The following is a 10,569-nucleotide window of genomic DNA, read 5'->3' as shown; positions in this document are numbered from 1 at the left end:
AGCTAAATTTAAAAGGGGGTTTCTGTCGAAACACCCCTTTGGATGTTATTGTCATTAGTGAAATACTACCTAAAGCACCTAATGCAGTTGTTGCTCTTTCATTGATTACCCTCCCTGGTTATCACTGTTATTTAAATTTTGATCCCAATAACTATGACCCCCTCTCATATGATATACGAGAAGTAGGTATATATGTTCACCACAAACTACAAGCTTCACAAGTATTTTTCAATTCACCTCATTTCAAGGATCATGTTTGGGCTAGTATCAAGCTGCAAGGATCATGTTTGGGCTAGTATCAAGCTGCAAGGATCTGACTCATTATTAGTTGGGTGCATTTATCGCAGTCCCTCAGGCAATATTGACACTAGCACAGCATCCCTTTGTGATTTAGTTACCAGTCTTCATAATTATACACACTTGTTAATATACGGTGACTTTAATTACAAGGCAATATCTTGATCAAACTTCTCTGGTACTGTAGTATGTTCACGTTGAGCTGAATCCTGAAAAACAGCTAAAAATTAAAAGTGGATTTTTTCTCAACAGAGTTAACATTTCAGCCAACCAGATTGTTATTGGTAACAGCAAAGGTGTCAACAACAGACACGTACGGTTTGGCTCCATTACAAGTTTGGGAAAGGGCTGTAATGGACACTGTACTTATATGGCTTCCCATAGGAAATGTATTGTGAGAATTTTTATTGGCCGTAAATATTATGTCAAACGTTTGAACAGAAAGATTTTGAAATATTTTTAGCGGGTCAAGCAGTACTACAAATGAACCAAATTTCAAGATTGTGTGTAATTGCATCCATGAGTTATTAAATGTTTTTGAGGATTCAGCTCAACGTGAACATACTATGGTGGTAATTGCCACATTGAACCATTTTTAGATACGATTGATGACTTATTTTTATTTCAGCACATTAATGAACCCACGAGGTACAGAGAAGAGGAAACTCCCAGTTTGTTGGACTTTGTTTTTACAAACGAACAGGATATGATCAATAATTTAGTGTACCTACCGCCCCTGGGAAATAGTGATCACATATGTATAGAATTTGATTTGATTTGCTACTCAGAACCAAAGAAGTATGATAATCTTAAATATAACATTAGAGCAGCTAACTTTGATCTATTGAAACAAGCTCTTAGTAATGTGGACTGGGTATCTATTATGGAAACTCTCGACGCTAATGAGTCTTGGTTATTGTTTAAGTCCATCTCTCAAGATATTATTGATAAATACGTTCCTACTTATAAACAAAGAGAAAGGAAAGGTTTGTATTCCAATTTTGAAGTATTCTCTTTAAAGAAACAGAAAAACAAATTGTGAAAAGTATCGTTCGACTCGATCTCCAACTGATCTATTAAACTTCAAAACTGTAAATAATCAACTTAGAAGCCTAACTCGCAACCTTAAAAAGGACTACGAAAAGCAATTAGTTCAGTATGTTAAATCAAAGCCTAAAGCTTTTTGGCAGTAGGTAAACTCCAAAGCTAAGACACGCCCCAGCATTACTGAATTGATCCGTTCTGATGACACTGTGACATACTCTGATTTTGAAATGGCTACCTTGTTTAATAATTATTTTCCACTGTTTTTTACTAATGAAGATATCACTTCTACCCCTGCAATAGACCCTAATGGTTCCCCTCCCATATCTGAGTCGATAGATTTCACCCCGGATATTGTTTTAGATAAAATTATGAACATGCATAACAATAAGTCTCCAGGACCAGATTGGCTGGCCAATTTCTATAATAAAATCTGTGGGTGAATTTATTGCTATCCCATTGTCCATTATCTTCAGCAAATCATTTAATAGTGGAACCTTACCGCATGACTGGAAAATGCCGAAGTGACACCCATTCACAAGAAAGGTGCTAGAAACAATGTTAGTAACTACCATCCAGTCAGTCTTGCATCCATTTTTGGTAAGTTAATGGAATCTATAGTTAAAGATCATCTAATAAGTCATTTAATATCGAACAATTTGCTCTCAGCTTACCAATTTGGATTTGTACCTGGCAGATCGTGTACTACTCAATTACTTCATGTACTTGATTATTTCACTAAATACTTAGACAAAGGTTACTCTATTGATGTGATATATCTAGATTTTCAAAAAGCCTTTGACACAGTTCCCCACCAATGCTTGATTCAAAAATTGTCTTCTTTTGGGATATATGGTAAGATGCTACAGTGGATAAAAGGTTTTCTTAAGGACAGAACACAAGAAGTAGTGCTTAATGGAAAGAAATCTAATTCCATTCCTGTTACAAGTGGAGTCCCACACGGTTCAGTGTTGGGTCCCATCTTATTCACGATGTTTGTCAATGACTTACCTTCAGTTGTATCAAGTCCCGTGTATATGTTTGCTGATGACACTAAGATTTTCCGTGTCGTACGAACTAGTGAGGATTATTCAGTACTACAACATGATTTGGACTTACTTTATGAATGGTCAATTCATAGGCAACTTAAGTTCAATATCTTGAAGTGCAAGTATATGCACCTTGGACCGATGCATCACTATGGGCCATATTATTTGGATGGAACAGTTATTGACAATATTGATTCTTACAAAGACTTGGGCATTATTTTGGACCACCAACTTAAGTTCCACCTGCATACCACAGAGGTTGCTGCATAAGCTAATCGATTACTAGGATTAATTAAGAAATCTTTTGATTATTTAGATTCTGATATGTTGACTAAATTATTTACAGTTTTCATACATCCAACTCTTGAATATGGTAACGCAGTATGGGGGCCTTTCTTTGTACTTGATCAAAGGAAAGTGGAGAAAGTCCAACGTAAGGCTACACGTTTATTACCATCATTAAGAGATAAACCATACGAAGAGAGACTAGCAGCGCTACAGCTACCATCCTTGGCTCACAGGCGTCATAGAGGTGAATAAAAACAGATATGATACTACTTTACAAGATTATTAATAACTATTTTAATTCAGATTTTTCCACTCTATATACCTACTCCGATACCACCATTACAAGGGGACATCAGTTTAAGCTTTTCAAATGTCACTCAAGATTAAACTGTCGATCAAAATATTTTTTTAATAGGTTCAGTAATTAATGATTGGAACGCTTTACCTGCAGTTGTAGTCAACGTAAATTCTGTAAATAATTTTAAATCCTTATTAGATAATTACTTACTTGATTCGAGATTTACTTTTGTATAATGGTTAATTGTACTATTGTGTGCAGATCCGGTATACAGGCTGTGCCTTTACCGGTACTTTAATCATAATCATAATCAATCATAATCATAATCAAACCCCAGAAACCCATCTAGATCCGCCACTGGACTGCGATACACATAACCAACAAGAGTACTATTTGATCCACTAAGGTTTAGCTATTTTAATCCATAGTGACTCTAAGGAGTGTACAGTAGAAAACTGAACTTCTGCAGATACTAGTTGTTGGAGACGTAAACACAAATGGCCTCTCATACCAGCAACCTGTTCAGCATCAGGATCAAAAATGCTATAACGACTGAAAAAACTTGGGAATATCCACTCTGCTAGAGGACATGCATGTCTATGATGACTATTCCATGATGCATCTACTGGTTTTCAGCGAGGTTTTCAGCTCACTCTTCTTTGCGGTTTGTCTGATAGGCGTGAAAACTAATGGTTTTTATTCACGAAACTTGATCACGTTGCTAGCTAATTGTGACACAGGCGACTCGTGAGACAGGTTGGGTTTTGTGTCATATCTCCGATCCATGCCTGGTCTTTGTCTCGATTCCTTAAAAAGGCACTCTTATGATGGTTACTCCATCTACACAGCAATTTTCAACTCCGGGTTTAGCTATTGGTGTGACAGAAGTTTGATCTTAATTTGCGCGAACATATAATCATAGATATTATATACCGTATATATTATCTATGATATAATGCGCCTATCAATTGTAACCCCCAGTACGGGATCCATAGGGGGATTATAGGGGGTTTATACGGGGGTTCACCTACAAAGTTCGCGCAAGATACCAGGAAACCAGGATAAATTCCTCAAACCATCTGCTACTGTTGATGCATACAAATTTAGTTTTTACCCAAGATCAATTACCCTATGGAATCAACTACCAATCAATGATATAATGATTTTGATAGTATTCTTCAATCAACATTGACACATTCAATGAAAAACAGTAATTAATAATCTCAAGACACTCACATTTGTGAGTTTTACAATCATATATATATATATATAAAGTTACCCCCAGTAGTGCCCGGGGGCTTTTGACAAGCATTTTTATAACAATTAAATTGTGTAGCTATATTTAGTTAAATCACGTGACGTTGACCAGTAGCCAAACCTTAACGTGCATTGTCTGCAGGCATGGCAGAACTGATCATGGAGTGGGGGAATACCTCGGGGAATATAGGGGGTAGGTAGGGGATTAGACAAACACTTAGGCCCCAGTAATGGGGTTATTGCTCTTCAGTGCAGGGTGTCAAATCCCCAACTTGTCCCCACATGGCCCGTACTGGGGGGGTAGGGGCCTAACATTGATAGGTGCATAATTATGATATATGGCCTCGTCTATGGCCCGAATAATCGGTCAAAACGCCTTGATTATTCATCGGTCTCCACCCAACTTGCCGAGATTTGCTTAATGAGCCCTAACCGACGGCAAACACCACTGGTTTTGTATAGCTGCTGGTGTTCGAAAGACCCATCGTGTATCGGATTGCACAACAAATGGAGGTTAATAGCTTAACTGTGGTTAGCACAAAAAGAATCACGCATGCCTCCAGCCAGTTACGCACGTGATGCAGAAGGCGCCATTTGTTGGCTCGTGTGATCGAACTTCAACTCGTCGTGCGTAAAAGTGCGAGACGGAGAGCAATGATATTTCATCTCTACCTCAAACGGAATGATATCGTGATGAATAATAGGGTATCAACTTCTACTTTTACCCCGCGAACCACAGTGATAACCGTCAGAATGTGACCAGGAAGATTCTCAAGAAAGTTTCCGGCACTAGTTTGATCAATAGTGCTCTAGCCGCGGTGGCACACACAGATCACAACTGATTGTATCGGTAGATGCTCCAGTATCGTCTCGCCGAGTGAGTTATCACCTACCACCGGAAGTCCCCACTAACCAGTCATCGATTTTATACTCATTCTCCTCCCTTCACACAGGAAGGGAGTGAAATATAGTACATCCTGGAGGTAGGCATAGAGGGTACCTGGCCTTTTTAGGGTAAGGTTGCTGGAATTTTCTTTTGAAAGGAATTTATGGATTGGTTGACCGCAAATTAAGCTGGTTGGATCCCACATTTTAAAGTATAGCCCCTAGGAGGGAGGGAAAAGGGGAATGATAGCTAGGCCTGGTTCAGGTGGATTGGCAGCTACATCAGTAGCACTCAAACATCAGCTATGTCAGTAGCAGTCACATCAGCTACTTCGGTAGCACTCACATCAGCTACGTCGGTAGCACTCACATCAGCTACGTCGGTAGCACTCACATCAGCTACGTCGGTAGCACTCACATCAGCTACGTCGGTAGCACTCAAACATCAGCTACTTCAGTAGCACTCACATCAGCTACATCAGTAGCACTCAAACATCAGCCACGTCGGTAGCACTCAAACATCAGCTACGTCGGTAGCACTCAAACATCAGCTACGTCGGTAGCACTCAAACATCAGCTACGTTGGTAGCACTCACATCAGCTACGTCGGTAGCACTCAAACATCAGCTACTTCAGTAGCACTCACATCAGCTACATCAGTAGCACTCAAACATTAGCTACGTCGGTAACACTCAAACATCAGCTATGTCGGTAGCACTCACATCAGCTATGTTGGTAGCACTCAAACATCAGCTACTTCAGTAGCACTCGCATCAGCTACATCGGTAACACTCAAACATCAGCTACGTCGGTAGCACTCAAACATCAGCTACGTCAGTAGCACTCAAACATCAGCTACGTCGGTAGCACTCAAACATCAGCTACGTCGGTAGCACTCAAACATCAGCTACGTCGGTAGCACTCAAACATCAGCTACGTCGGTAGCACTCAAACATCAGCTACATTGGCAGCACTCAAACACCAGCTACATCAGTAGCACTCACATCAGCTACGTTGGTAGCACTCAAACATCAGCTACACTAATTGGTAGTAGCACTCAAACATCAGCTACATTGGCAGCACTCACACATGAGCTACATCGGTAGGACTCTCACATGAGCTATGTCAATAGTACAGGCCTGCCAACCTGGAAAGTAAAAAAATCTTGAGATTTCTGTACCTTTATTGTAGTATTGCAGTGTGTAGTAAAAAAAAACTGGTAGATGCTATGCTGAGACCAAAAAAAAAAAAAAAAAAAAAAAAAAGGTCTCGACTTTTCTCAAAAACCATGAGATTCGATCTGCTGCCCTTGAGCAGGGTAGTGAAACCGTGAGACTCACGGTAAACCCGTGAGAGTTGGCAGGCCTGATAGTACTCGAACATGAGCTACATCAGTAGTACTCAAACCTGAGCTACATCAGTAGCACTCAATATGTCATTAACACCTAGACTTGAGCTGTCAGTAGCATTCAATTTGTTATTAACACCCAGACACGATCTGTCAGTAGCACTCAGACATGAACTATGTCGGTAGCTCTCAAATGAGGTAAGTTGGTACTCAAACATCAGCTACATCTCACAATGTGAGCCATGTTGGTAGCACTCACACATGAGCTACAACGGTAGCACTCAAACATGAGCTATGTCAGTAGCAGTCAAACATGAGCTACATCGGTAGTACCCAAACCTGAGTTACATCAGCAGCACTCAATATGCCAGTAACACCCAGACATGAACTACATCACTAGTAGCCAGACACGTATGGCACCCAGAGATGGGCTATGTTGGTAGCACTCTAACGAGGTAAGTTGGTACTGAAACATGAGCTACATCTCACAGTATGAGCTATGTCAGTAGCACTCAAACTGAACTACTATACATCAGTAGCACTCAGACATAAGCTACATTGGTAATACCCAGACAGGAGCTACGTCGGTAGCACCCATACATGAGCTACATCGGTAGCACTCAAATGGGGTAAGTTAAAAGCATTTACACATGAGCTATGTCGGTAGCACTCAAACATGAGTCACAACTGTAGAAAAATACATTGGTAGCAGTCACATATGATCTACATTGGTAGCACTCAAACATGAGGTACGTCGGTAATAACCTGAGTGACATCGGTAGCACTCAATATGTCAGTAACACCCAGACATGAGCTGTCAGTAGCACCCAGACATGAGCTACATCAGTAGCTGTAGCCAGACATGAGCTATGTTGGTAGCACTCAAGTTGGTACTCAAACAGGAGCTACATCTCACAAAATGAGCCATGTCGGTAGCACTCACACAGCATAAGCTACGCCGGTAGCACTCAAACATGAGCTACATTGGTAGCACTCACACATAAGCTATGTCAGCAGCACCGAAACATGAGTAAAGACGGTATAGCACTCAAACGAGCTATGTCAGCAGTTCTCAAACATGATCATGAGCTACATTGGTAGTACCCAAATCTGAGTTACATCGGTAGCACTCAATATGTTGGTAACACCCAAAATGAGCTGTCAGTTGCACTCAGACATGAGCTACATCACTAGTAGCCAGACGTGAGCAGCTATAACACCCAGAAATGAGCTATGTTGCTAGCACCCAAATGAGGTAAGTTGGTACTCAAACATGAGTCTACATCTCACAATACGAGCTATGTCGGTAGCACGTAAACACGAACTACTATACGTCGGTAGCACTCAGGCATGAGCTACATTGGTAGTGCCCAGACATGAGCTACATCGGTAGCACCCATACACGAGCTACATCGGTAGCACCCATAATTAATGTGGTAAGTTAAAAGCTTTCACACACGAGCTATGTCGGTAGCACTCAAACATGAGTTACAACAGTAGAACTCCACCATAAACATATTGGGAGCACTCAAGTATGAACTACATCAGTAGCACTCAAAACATGCGCTACATTGCAAACACTCAAGAGTGAGTAGCACTCAATTATGAGCTACATCAGTAGCACTCAAAAGAGGTACGCTGGTAGCATTCAAACACGAGCTATATCAGTAGCAAGCAAACATGAGCTACAAACATCAGTAGCACTCAGTATCAGACATGAGCTATCTTGGTAGCACATAAACACGAGCAGTCAGTAGTACTCAAACATCAGCTATATCAATAGCACTCAGACAGGAGCTATGTCAGTAGCACTCAAAAGAGGTAATTATACAAGTCGGTAACACGGGCTACTAAACTCAGACATGAGCTATGTTGGTAGCACTCAAACACAAACATGAGCTACATCAGTAGCATGCAAACATGAGCTACGAACATCAGTAGCACTCAATTTCAGACATAAGCTATGTTTGGTAACACTCAAACATGAGCTATATTAGTAGCACTCGTACATGAGCTACTTGGTATATAGCACTCAAAAGAGGTAAACTGGTAACATGTGCTACATCAGTAGCACTCAGACATGAGCTGTGTTGGTAGCACTCAAACATGATCTACGTCCATGTAACACTCAAACATGGGCCATGTCAGTAACACTCAAACATGAGCTATATCATTAGCATTATGTGGACATGATCATGAGCCATGTTGGTAGTACTCAAACATGCTTACATGAGCTACATCGCTGATGCTCAAACAGAAACTACATTGGTAACACTCAGACATGAGCTATATTGATAGTACCCAGACAGGAGCTCCCAGACATGAGCTATGTAAGTCTGTAGCACTCAAATGAGGTAAGCTGGTAGCACTCAAACACGAGCTGCACCAGACATGAACTACATTAGTTGCAGCCATACATGAGCTATCAGTAGCACTCAGATGAGGTAAGTTGGCAGCTCTCAAACATGAGTGATGTCAGTAGCAATCACACATGAGCTACGCCAGTAACACTCAAACGTGAGCTATGTCGATAGCACTCAACCATGAGCTACATCAGTAAACGTGGGCTACATCCATAGTACTCAAACATGGGCTACATTGGTAGCTCTCAAACATGAATGATGCAACATCAATTCTAGTAAAATTAATGTGATAACTATGTTGGTATCACAGTACAATCATGCATACATCAGCTACCTGACTATCAATCACAGTGAACGTGACCTCTTGTCATCACACATTTACACGACAGCTATACTGCTTGCATCAGCTGTAGTTGCTACGTCAACAACACTGTACAGTCATTATATTGCTAGCTTCTGACTACATCAATGGTAAAAATAAAAAATAAAAAAAATAAAAATGGGACAGCCATAGTACTGCTATACATTATTACCATGCACTGTAGCAACAGCCACACATCAGCTATATTGTTACATAGGAACATGTCACAGCGGAGGTGGTAGAAACTTCAGCAGGGCAGCTACATATCAGCTATATCATCACCTGACTGCATCATGATCAGGACAGCTACACCAGTAGCACTGTACAGTCTATACTGTTAGCATCAGACTATATCAATTACAATGGAGGTAGCAGAAATATCACCAGTGTAACCACACACGCTCACTACATCAATTGCAGCTTCAGTGGACACGACAGCTACATCAGTAGCACTGTGCAATCACATATATCAGGTATATTGTTACATCTGACTGCATCAATTGTAGTAGATGTGACATCTGGCTTTGTCATGATCCTACATCCACACATCAGATAGATTGCTACGAATAATGTACAACAGAAGTGTCAGGAATTTCAACTGCATACTGAAAACACCTGACTCATTAGTTGCAGACGTAACAGCCATGCCAGGATAGATAATCCTGACCACATCACGATTGCGGCTACACATTAGTTGCGTTATTTGTACCTGCACCATCGACAGATCTTACAGATAGTAACAGCACAGGGCAGCTATGAGCTTTCTCACCTGACTGCATCACTATCACTCAGTATCAGTCACAGTGGGTGAGACAACTATGTCAGTAATGCAGTACAGTGGCCATAGCAATCGCATGAGGTTGGGCTTTGGTCTCTACAAAATCTTACATACTTAGCATGTCCAACCATGTGCTCTAAAGACTCCTCTTCACCCACACTGATCATAAAGGCCTAGTTCCTGCATCAGCTATAACGATAGCACCTGACAGTGTCATTTGCAGTATATTTGACAGTTATACAGTGGTATAGCACAGTTCACTACAGATATGTATCAGCGATACATGACAACATCGATGGCAGTAAACAAAATGGCTACTCAGTTGCCTATATAGTAGCATATCAGTTACTGCACTTAACTGAATGACAGGACGGCTACATTTGTAGCATGGTACAGTGACACATCAGCTAATCACTACCACTAAATGGCAGGACTTGCAGCAGCTGTGGCCACAGTTTAAGCACGCTTCAGCTACACCGAGAGCATATGACTATACCTGCTAAGTGACCAGCACAGTGTAGTCAGTCATCAACTTGAGCGTTAGCACCAGACTATATTATTTGCTGTAGCTAGATGTGGCAGCGATGTTCAGTAGCACATG

At 40.9% G+C, this 10,569-nt stretch overlaps 1 long non-coding RNA gene across 1 annotated transcript; it reads right to left on the bottom strand.

Annotated features, from left to right (window-relative positions):
- Nucleotides 1-4,738: 4,738 nt before the first annotated feature.
- Nucleotides 4,739-5,275, bottom strand: LOC136261340 (uncharacterized). The gene is made up of 2 exons (XR_010703866.1): nt 4,959-5,275; nt 4,739-4,905 (listed from the first exon to the last, which is right to left on the bottom strand). It is a non-coding gene; the product is annotated as an uncharacterized lncRNA (long non-coding RNA).
- Nucleotides 5,276-10,569: the final 5,294 nt, after the last annotated feature.

The sequence above is a fragment of the Dysidea avara genome, chromosome 7 (genome assembly GCF_963678975.1).
Source record: "Dysidea avara chromosome 7, odDysAvar1.4, whole genome shotgun sequence".
Taxonomy (NCBI): Eukaryota; Metazoa; Porifera; class Demospongiae; order Dictyoceratida; family Dysideidae; genus Dysidea; species Dysidea avara.
This window is presented reverse-complemented; position numbering and strand designations above follow the sequence as displayed.